This window comes from Ixodes scapularis, unplaced genomic scaffold (genome assembly GCF_016920785.2).
Source record: "Ixodes scapularis isolate PalLabHiFi unplaced genomic scaffold, ASM1692078v2 PGA_scaffold12__126_contigs__length_90152505, whole genome shotgun sequence".
In the NCBI taxonomy this organism is placed as follows: Eukaryota; Metazoa; Arthropoda; class Arachnida; order Ixodida; family Ixodidae; genus Ixodes; species Ixodes scapularis.
In genome coordinates, this window is record NW_024609838.1 from 46499770 (window position 1) to 46510947 (window position 11178).

The window sequence follows — 11178 nt, forward strand, 5'->3', positions numbered from 1 at the left end:
GCCGATGGTTCCTGTGGCTGATGACGTCCTCCGCCTGAGTTCCACTCGCTCGTGGGCGAAATGGCTGCATCCCAGAACGGCGTGTTCGGAATTCGCTCCGTCCTCATTGCAGCGCGGGCAATGGCTGCCTCTGTCTCGGCGCCAGCGAGCCAGGTAAGCATCCTCGACCATTTGGATTTATTTTCATAATCAGGATCACGCGAAACTGAACCTTGTTGCAACCTAATTTGGAACAGCTATGCCAGTAATACAACCGCCAGTGTATACATTGAGCTTCAGAGATCCTCTACCGCAGTGGTTAACCACTGTGGTAGAGGATCCTGCTGTTGTTGCCTCCTCCCTGCCTTCCCAGTCTGTCGGCCGCTATGCAACGTAAAGGCTGAACCACATGTAAGCGATTCTGCGAGCAAGGAGAGTCAGCGACGAGCGGCGGAGATTTCCCACGGTCACTTGTCGCATCGCTCGGTTTTTAGATTGCTAGAGATCGTCGCTCATCGCCTTAGTCGCTTGCTCCCGTCGGTTTGATCCGGTTTGCCGCGTCGCGCGAGTGACCGAACGACAGTGAAGCGAATCGTCGTTGCTTGTCTCGTGGCTCGTCAAATCGCTTACATGCGGTTTATACTCAATTGCCGCGAAACTGGCACCACATTACGATTGGTACACGCTTCCATATTTCCTCTCATACTCTTTATGACAGTGCATATTTTTTTATTAGTGGCATTAGTTACATACCGTTTTAGAACTGACGGTTGCAAATAAATCTTCTTATTTCAGATGCCTTGGGGTACTATGTTAGCCACCACCGGAATCCCGACACTCCAGAGGATGTGGAGAATCTCGCCAACCGCGGGGGACACTTGAAAAATATCATGCCAATTTTTTTTGCATTGTACATAAGTTTTTATGTTTATTTTTGCGGCCTGCAGTACGTATTTTTTGTGGAAATAAATTGAATTTGATTAATTTACTACGTGTGTTGTCAATATGACCAGTTAAACTGGTTTAACTGGATGGTAAATTTCTATTGTCTAGCCAAGCTTGGTTGACCACCCGGCCACTAACCTGGCCCATGCTGTATATACAATAAAGAACCAAGCTTGGGGTATTACTGAGCTTCCCGCCTGGTCCAAGCCATAATTCCAGTGGTGAGCCAGTCCATGGCTACACAGGGAACTGCCGGTGGTCGCCAGACAGGCATACCAGGATAGGGGCGCCTAGTGCCATGGTGCAAAACAATCTAGGCCCAGTGAAACTACCCCGGCTACCTAGTCTGGCTGAAGCTTGAGCCGGTCGTAATGTGCTGCTTGGGATATTGCAAAACTAACTTCTTAAGAAATTTGCGAAATATTGTGCTCTTAAAAATGAAGTCGCTTAGAGTAGGGCAGGTAACAGAGATGACTCGAAACCACCCTTCTCTATTCAATAAAATTATTTCTGAACAGAACCACGTGCTGTCTTCCTGGGAACTTCCTAGCAAACGAAATTGGGACCTTTCCGGGATTTGACGGCTTTGCAGAGGCAATGACTTCTCTCGCGAGATAGTACCCCAGGTAGCACGCCAGAGGAATGCCCAACTTGGGCAGAGGTCTGGCAAACATAAGGGCCCAACTTTGGCGCAGTTAGGTTTTTGCACCATGGCACTCATCAGTGCCAAAGTACGGTGCCTAACTATAGCCTTAGTTGGGCGATCCTAGGGCATGCCAAAGTTTGGCTCTTCTCTGGTACGCCAGAGGAGTGCCAAAGTTGGTGCCATACTTGAGCCATAACTGCCATAGTAAATCCTAATCTGGGAATGCGAGGCATGCCAAGGTTTGGCGTTTCTCTGGTCCGCCAGAGGAGCGCCAAAGTTGGTGCCATACTTCAGCCATAACTGCCAGAGCAACGCCTAATTTCGGTATTTGGGACGTGCCAAGGTTTGGCGTTTCTCTGGTCCGCCAGAGGAGCGCCAAAGTTGGTGCTATACTTCAGCCATAGCTGCCAGAGTAACGCCTAATTTCGGTATTTGGGACGTGCCAACGTTTGGCTTTTCTCGGGTCCGCCAGAGGAGCGCCAAAGTTGGTGCCAGACTTGAGCCATAACTGCCAGAGCAGCGCCTAACTTCGGTATTTGGGACGTGCCAAGGTTTGGCGTTTCTCTGGTCCGCCAGAGGAGCGCCAAAGTTGGTGCCATACTTCAGCCATAGCTGCCAGAGTAACGCCTAATTTCGTTATTTGGGACGTGCCAAAGTTTGGCTTTTCTCGGGTCCGCCAGAGGAGCACCAAAGTTGGTGCCAAACTTCAGCCATAGCTGCCAGAGTAACGCCTAATTTCGGTATTTGGGACGTGCCAAAGTTTGGCTTTTCTCGGGTCCGCCAGAGGAGCGCCAAAGTTGGTGCCATACTTCAGCCATAGCTGCCAGAGCAACGCCTAATTTCGGTATTTGGGACGTGCCAAGGTTTGGCGTTTCTCTGGTCCGCCAGAGGAGCGCCAAAGTAAGTGCCAGACTTGAGCCATAACTGCCGCAGTAAATCTTAATTTGTCGATTCGGGGCATGCCGAAGTTTGACTTTTCTCTGGCTACCCACTGAAGTGCCAAATAAGTGCCAGCAAACAAAGCCGAGAGGCCAGCCCAAGTTTCGAATATCTCTGGTGTGTCACAGAAGTGCTCTTTCACGCGTCCCAGAAGAGAAATAAATTAAACAAGCGTTGGAAACACGATGGTAAGATGTCATCACCTCCGTTCCCAAGCAGCACGGCAATACTTTGCAGTATCGTGCCAGTGCCGGCAGAAAGTCGGTTCCAATATCGCTCAACTGTCCAGTTTTGTACCACCGTTTGATACCCGGCGGGTATTGCCGTGCAGCTGTTTCGCCCCGACCTAGCGTTCGCGCAATATTGTGCGAAAACTGTACGATGCGTCTGCTTCGTATTGGCCGAACGTCGTGCAAGTATATGAACGTTGCATGTCATTTGTTGCATATCCAATCACTTATACGGAGAAACAAATTTTTTTCGATCGCTCCCAGAAGTTTATTAAACAACTATCATTGCACACAGTGTATTCTCAACATATTTACAAAGGTCACACTTCTCTGTAAAACGAAAAGCAAATTATAAAATACAATTAACACTGTCCTCATGCCAAGCAAAACTCATCACATAAAAACCGCGGAGATTGAGAGGAAAGCAGGACGACTATCAGAATCATGCTTGCAGTGAACTTACTAACAAAAGAGCGATATCCTGTAATCCTTGATAGATGCATAATCCAACTCAGGCACCCCACAAACACATTCGAGGATTCGAGGACTGACGTCTCGTCGTCGGCGAAGAGCAGTTTTTGTCGAAGCGTGTCCAACAAACACATCACAAGCATTCCACGAACTCCGGTGCAAAAAATGGCTGTTACCGAAAAATTGGCATGGACGTATTCCGACCGTTTACGACGAAAAAACACAGTCGCGTCTGCAGCGCACGAAAGCAACAGAACACTGAAGAGCAGTTCGAAAACCGGACCTACGTGGCCCGCTTGTTTCTATAACTAGGCCAACGGCGAAAACGACAGCCCCAGAGATCCCATCAGCGTGAGAGAGAAAGTCACGTGAAAAATTTTCGTCCAAACGTTTTTGTCCTACGTGTCCTACGTAGAGAGGTCACGCTGGGTCACGCGTTTCGCTTCACCCTTTTGATTTGCTTAAAGCGGCTGTCGCGCTCGCTGACAGCCACACGAAGACACAAAAGCAGGTGGGGAGGCTTTGCAAAAGGCGAGGTCGAACGGGAATAAAAGGAAAGCCAGCCACTTTCTGTGGCTCCTCGCGCCCCGCTTGTCGGCTTTGGCGAAACAACCTCCCTCTCTCTTTTCACAATTTTTTTCTTCTATCACCTTTTATCCCCTTCCCCTCCCCCAATCCAACGATGACCGTTCGGCCCATGGCTGTAACTCCAACGATGGTTTTTCCTCTTTTGCAAGACTTCTCTCTCTCTCTCTCTGCCGGTGACCTTGTCGCCTTGCCTAGTCTGTCAGCGTTCAGCTTCCATTGAGGGCCTCAGAAAGATAATCTCCTTTCTTGAAAGCGAAATGGACGGGGTGGTTATGTTTTTCGGGCTTGTCGCCATCCGATAAGCCTCATTATTTCTGTCAGACATCTACAAATTACTCAAAAAAGGTATTTAAGTTAAGTTAGTGAGTATCGGCGCCAAAAGTAATTGGAGTAGAGTAGAAATTACGCATTCGTAATAGTAATTGAGTAAACTACTAACTACTGTAAAAAGTAGCGAGTTACTTTGAAGTTACTTTCGAAGTTACTTTTTTATATATATTTGTGGTAGCAAAATGAACAGCAGTTTTGATCAATGAAAAACCCTGCGAGCCTAAAATAAATGTAGTCTATTTATGGCTTGCGTTTTCGCCAAAATAGTTTACTCGCTCGCAGAAGCAATTGACTTTCAAAGTTCTTGATAGGAGAGTTTTCCCCTTTTCCTTCTAAAGACGTCCCCAGCCCAGCTAAATAGACGTTCTGCCGACGGGCTGGATGGAACGGCAGCGTTGAATTTGTGAAACAGGCCGTGCGGGGTCGGGTAAGCGAGTGTCGGCATCTTAGGAGTCCATGACGAAACTTGTGAGGTTTGCCTCGGGTAGAGGGTCTTTAATAACAAACTTTCCTCCTTTTTTTTTTCTTCGTCAAGTTGAGATTGTTATGACTGGCCCCTCTTCATTCCGACGTCGTTCTGAGAGTAAGCTGGGCAAGTGCACCAGACCGTCAAGGGTTCAAGTCTCGCGCCACGATGATGAGATCATCCGGACGACTGCGCGTCACGTCGTAGTGCTAGTGCTACGCTACTGAAAAAAAAAATTGGGTCCAACAAAAGGATCTCCCAAGGGTAATTCGCAATCCTCGCCGGCGACTACAACATTCTGACTCGCCTGAATCATTTTTAACAAAGAGGAGGTCTCCCAGGTATGGATGGTCGGAAGGACGCGAAGGATTACGTGAACAAGCATCGTCGCTCGTATACAGTTGCAGCTGTAAGCGGGAACGTGCTCCCATGAACGGATTATCCGTACCAGGGTTTGTGCGCGGGAGAGTCCGGCTTTGCAAAGGCGTATGCGCTGACGACAAGGCGCCCAGCTGCGAGGTCATTCCAGTGGCGCCTCCCGTGGAACCTACCGCTTGAGTCAGAACTCACTAAAGACAGACAGCACGAAAACAACCATTCTCAGAGTGTCCCCGTCTTTCACGGTTGCAGCTGGAAACGGGGCGCTTGCGTGCATTACCGGATTAGGTCAATACCCGACCAAGGCTTGTTCAGCAAGCATCTCTTCCTGCGTTCGTGCGTGCCGGTGTTATGTTTTGGCTGCTCGTCGCCACCTTGGCCCAAGGACGCCTTCCCTAACAAGGGGGCCCCTTGTTCGAGAATGCCACTTCATCTGCCGGCGTCTTATTCATTTCTGCGCTCAAACTTTCGTGATGGGCAAAATTAGCATTATATAATTTCGAAAGTAGTTAGTAATTTGAGTAGAAGTTACCTGAAAAAAGTAGTTAAATTAAACTACTAATTACCCAAATCAAGTTGTAATTGAAAGTTACCAAGCTACTCGAAAAAGTAGTTAAACTAATGTAGTTTGAGTAGAGTAGTTGAACTACGTCCAAGTCTGAATTTTCTGTCCCCACTCGCTCGCAGTGGCCTCCCATGGCTGTCGTACCGGTGAATTTAGGAGCGCAAAAATACTCCAGAAGCCGGGCGAAGACATGATAAATGTAATAACAAAAACGGCTTGACATCACAAAAATAACAATTTAATTAAACGTTTCGCCTCCCATGCGGGAGGCATCTTCAGTAGAGCGCAGAGCGAGTGAGAGTCGCAGAAAAAAGTTCGGCTATTTAGGCATAAAGTTTGTGTACACGTCCGGCAGGGGGCCACGGTTCTTGTTTACCAGCGATGAATCACTTCCGCGTTTGTCGTTCTGGATGAACCAAGATTCCAGCAGCTTCCTCAGTCCCCACCTTTTATCCCTCGCCTTGTCAAAGTCAAATTGGTGTCCTGACGTCCAGGCATGGTCGACGAGTTCGGACTTGAAGCGGGCGGCGTTCGTGGAATTGGCGACATCCTGTGCGTGTTCTTTTAGTCTTGTTTTTCTTTTTCGTTCCGTCTCTCCAATGTAGGAAGCGTCACATTCCTTGCACTGCACCTGGTAGATCACGACCCTTTCTGCGTCTGGCGGGGTCGGGTCTTTTGGCTTGGAGATAATACTGGCAATTGTTCTGTAGGGTTTGTATACAGTTCGTACCCCCAACGGCCTAAGGGCGCGTCCCAATGCCTCCGAAACCCCCTTAACGTACGGGATGCACACGACGTCACGTGTTCGTTCGGCTCGATCCGGGCGCCGACGGGACATTTGTTTCTTAACGCGATTGATAAACCGGTCGGGGTAGTTACGTTTCTTCAAAGCCTCCCGCACATGGCTAAGTTCTTGATCGCTAAGTGTTGAGTTAGATGGGACTGTTTCTGAACGATGAAGGCAACGATCTTACAACTGAGCTTTTGTGTTGAGTAGGGTGATGAGAGTGGTAGTCAAGAAAGTTTTGTCTGTCACATGGTTTACCATATACGGATGTCTCCATCTTAGAGAAAGATTCACTAGTTCTATGGACACGTACATAAAAAAACGGCAAGGTACTATCGGTTTCATGTTCGCAGGTGAACTGAATTGAGGGGTGGACACTATTCAAATTGCGGTGAAAATCGGTTACGTTCTCTCTGTTAACTATTACAAAAGTGTCATCGACATAGCGACGGTAGAACTTCACGGGGAAATCAATGCCAGACATTACCTTTTCCTCAACATATATATTCCATGACGAGATTCGAGACGGTTACGGAAACTGGACTCCCCATAGGGCATCCGCTGACCTGATGAAATATGTCCCCATTAAAACTAAAATTACACTGGTTGAGACAAAAACGCAAAAGGAGTATAACGTCATCAACTAGGAGGGTTGTGCGAGTGGACAACGACTGGTCTGCCAACAACCGGTCACGGGCGACGTCAACCGCCAGGGTGTTGGGGACATTCGTAAGTAATGAAATCACATCAAAGGATACCATAGCCTCGTGCGGTAGCAGGGTCTGAGGGCGTATAAGTTCAAAAAAGTCACGGGAATTCCGGACGCTAAACTCATTGTTTCCCGTAAGAGGGCTCAGAATCATAACCAGATATTTGGAAAGGCTGTAAGTGGGTGAACCAATAACATATACAATAGGGCGTAGGGGGCAACCCGGTTTGTGAATTTTGGGGAGTCCATACATCTTGGGTGTCGCGGCGTCAAGGGAGAAGAGACGACGGTATAGGTCGTCACTGATGGGTCCTTTCTTTTTCAGCTCTCGAAGGTGGTCAGCTAACTCTCTTTCGGACTTAGCAGCGGGATCTCTTGATAGCCTCACGTAATAGCGACTGTCATTTATAACTTCATACATCTTCTTCATGTAGTCATCCCTATCAAGCACAACGGTTCCTTTTCCTTTGTCGGCCTTTCAAATCATGATGGAGCTGTCTGACTTCAACTCATTAAGAGCAATGCGTTCTTGTTGATCTAAATTTGACCCGGCCGGTTTCACATTGTTCGAAACACTGACAACGCGGCTTCTCGCGAGATTTACCCCTGTGACATCGTGCACATGTCTGAGTTTCTCTTCAATTTCAATTATGAAGTCAGGTTTTGGAACGTACCGTGGAGCAAGGGCATAGTTCAGTCCTTTGGATAGCAGAAATTGCAAGCCAGGGTTGGTAATAGTAACATAAAATACGTACGGCAGAACTCCCTGCCATAAATAAAATGATTTGGCTAACGCCAATTTAACGCGAAATAGGTGCAAAGAGTTTTGCGATAGGAAGCGTAAACCGAAAAAAAGGAAAAAAAAAGAAAGAAAAACTGAAGGAAAGGAGAAATAAAAAAAAATCTGGTGACGTGGCCAAAAAAAAAATTCTGTTCATGTGATTTTTCTTGTTACGTGACCAAACAAAAAAAAAATAAACGAAATAAAAAAAAAAGAACACGAGAAAAAAAACCAGCCCGGTTTCGAAGCTAGGCCCGCTTGATCGTGAAACTAGCGCACTGTCCGTTGCGCCAACATAACTTTTTTTTTCTTTCTTTATTGCAAGTTGCGCCAACATAACTCCGCCTGTAATGCTCACGCATTCTCCCATCATAGGAGAAAGCTTAGTTGCCTTCGTAGTTTTTCATGCATGTGTTATTTTTATTTGTGGCAAGAGTTCACGTCCAGAATGCTTTTAGAGTTTTCGAGCAAAACGAGTTTTCTTCATGCGAGTCACCTTCTAGAACCAGTAGACCGCACTGGGTCGTCCGGCTAATCAAGCAGCTTTTGTCAAATTCTCTAAAGTGCCCGTCCTCGGATCTGAGGTCGCCGTTTGACAAGCTTAACTTTCTTCCACCTTTTAGCCGGAATCCCCACCGCAGATTTGTTCCGTCCGCACTCCCTCTCGAGAAGATGGCTCGCCCCGAGGCTAATCCCATTCTCTAGACGCTCTTTCCACCCAACGATGGCCCTTTCCCTCCCCGTCCCCTAGCTTCGGGAGAGAAGGTTCTTCTCTGTAGAACGTCCCGTTTGTACAGCGGCCTTTAAAGTTCAGATTGTCCTGTCTGTATCGTCCCTTTTGTGTCTCCACTTTTTAATGTTGAAAAAGTATCGACACGGTAAAATAGTACAATTTCCGGGATTTTATTTTCATTCCCCAAGTGTGATGCGGGAGCCGCGCCACGGAGCCCCGGTCGTTTCCGCTCTTTGTTATCGCTAGGATTTGACAGAGCTCAATCACAATGCAAGACACGCACAGAGCCACGCTCGCTTTTCCAATGCGCCGCCTAATAATGATATCTCTTGTGGAAACGTGCGTACATCCGTCTTGCGCAGTGTTAGCTCAATGGCAGCACTTTCTGTAAAGGCGGATTCACACCGGGGATGTAAGCGGTCGAGCGATCCAACTAAACCGCATCGCAAAAAAAAAAAAAAAATAAAAGTAATTAGTTGGTCAATTTGGCGTGCGCGATGAGCGAGTCCAACGCCTTTGTTGGCGATTCGCTTCTCAAAAACTCTCGCTCCGAACGCCGTTGGTTGGCTCGGCCTCTCCGCGACTAGAGTGCATCGTAAAAAGTCGGGTCAGCAAGCGACTGCTCAAAACCCGTCACGTTTTGCCCGCGATGGTCGCTTTTGCGATGAAAGTTATGGCGCGACTAGATCGCATCGCCGGTGTGAACGCGCCATAATGTCGAACCAGTCTCACGGCGCGCCCCGATATTGGCTTGTGTACCTACGCGCGAGTGCAACCTCTGGCACAATTTATTTGCGTTTGCAAAGCCTGCTCCAGCCGCGTCAAAACATTCAGCCAACCTTTGGACTGCAGAAATCAAGAGACACCAAAAATAGGATAAAGTTGCCAGCCGAATAAAACTTGATTTCTATTTAATTAAGATGAAGACCACCCGCGTACATCATATATTTCATCAGCCGAACTCCAAGGCAGTAAGCCTAGTTCTGGCACTTGTTTGGCAACTTTGGCCCGCAGCTGCCAGATCACAGCCAAACTATCGGGAAGCGAAGCCTAACTTGGGCTCTCGTTTGGCGACTTGGGCCCAAAGATGCCAGATCTCAACCGAACTACAAGGTAGTAAGCCTAACTCTGGCACATTTGTGGCGATTTTGGCCCGAATGTGCCAGGTGACAGCCGAACTGTCAAAAAGTGAAGCCTAACTTTGGCATAAGTTTGGCGATTTTGGCCCGAAAATGCCAAAGCTCTGCCGAACTACAAGGTAGTAAGCCTAACTCTGGCACATCTCTGGCGATTTTGGCCCGAATGTGCCAGGTGACAGCCGAACTGTCAAAAAGTGAAGCCTAACTTTGGCATTAGTTCGGCGATTTTGGCCCAAAAATGCCAAAGCTCTGCCGAACTACAAGGTAGTAAGCCTAACTCTGGCACATCTGTTTCGATTTTGGCCCGAATGTGCCAGGTGATAGCCGAACTATCGAAAAGTGAAGCCTAACTTTGGCATTAGTTTGGCGATTTTGGCCCAAAAATGCCAAAGATCTGCCGAACTACCGGGCAGTAAGCCTAAATCTGGCATTTTTTAGGCGATTTGGGCCCGAAGATGCCAGACGACAGCCGAACTACCCGGTGGCGAAGCCTAAGTTTGGCACTTGTTTGGCGAATTAGGGCCAAGATACCCAGACTGTTGCCAAGGGAGGTCAGGTTTGGCACTACTTTGGCTTCTTCGGGCTTCTTAATGCCCTGAACTGCCAGACGCAAGCCAAGTTTTGGCCCAGAACTCGGTGCTGCCTGGGACTATTGGTTGTAATATGTGACGCTAGAAAAACTGATTTTTTATGCTACCATACGTGCTATTGCCCACATTTCAGAGTCACAGTACTATATAAATACGTAAAATAACGAAATAGACATCGACGAAAGCGGGCCACGTCGTATGACGCGGATCGCAAGCATCAACATCGAATAACAACGATCCGCCAGTCTTCTTAGCAAGTGACAGAGGGCCAGCTCCTCCACTCTACATCGACCAAGGCGCTTGTCTCTAAGGGGTACATCATTGTTAGACCAACACCGCCCCACCACTTAATATTGGCCTGAATATTCACCTAACATTAGTTTTCTCGAAAGCGCAACTGACCAATTACTACTGACAATGTTTGACCACAATTTAACCGCTATTTGACCCAACATTGTCCTATCATTCATGCCATCGCTTTCCACCTTTAAAGCAATATTTAAGCGAAAGTTGGGCAACCATTCCTAAGCCATAATTCGACCAAGGTTGGTTCTGGGTTTACAACCAATATCGTGCATTCAAGAATAATCAATGACTCATCCAATATTAGCTCTCATCCTTACGCTCTGACTATTTCGACTTCGTAATCCCATTTTAACAACGGGTTGTACTATTTTAGGCACCCATTATAGAGGGGCATGTATCCGAACTTTATAAATACATCTGAAAATAAATCTGGAGTCGACAAGCCACATTCTCAGCCAGCACACCATTGTTGGACCCCCGTTCGCCCAATGTTGGCAAAACATGGTTTCAATATTGTTCTGACGTTGGCATTTTCGAAAAAGCCACCCGATCGAATGGTGGTCGAACATTGGTGCCAATGGTGGACCACTGGTTTG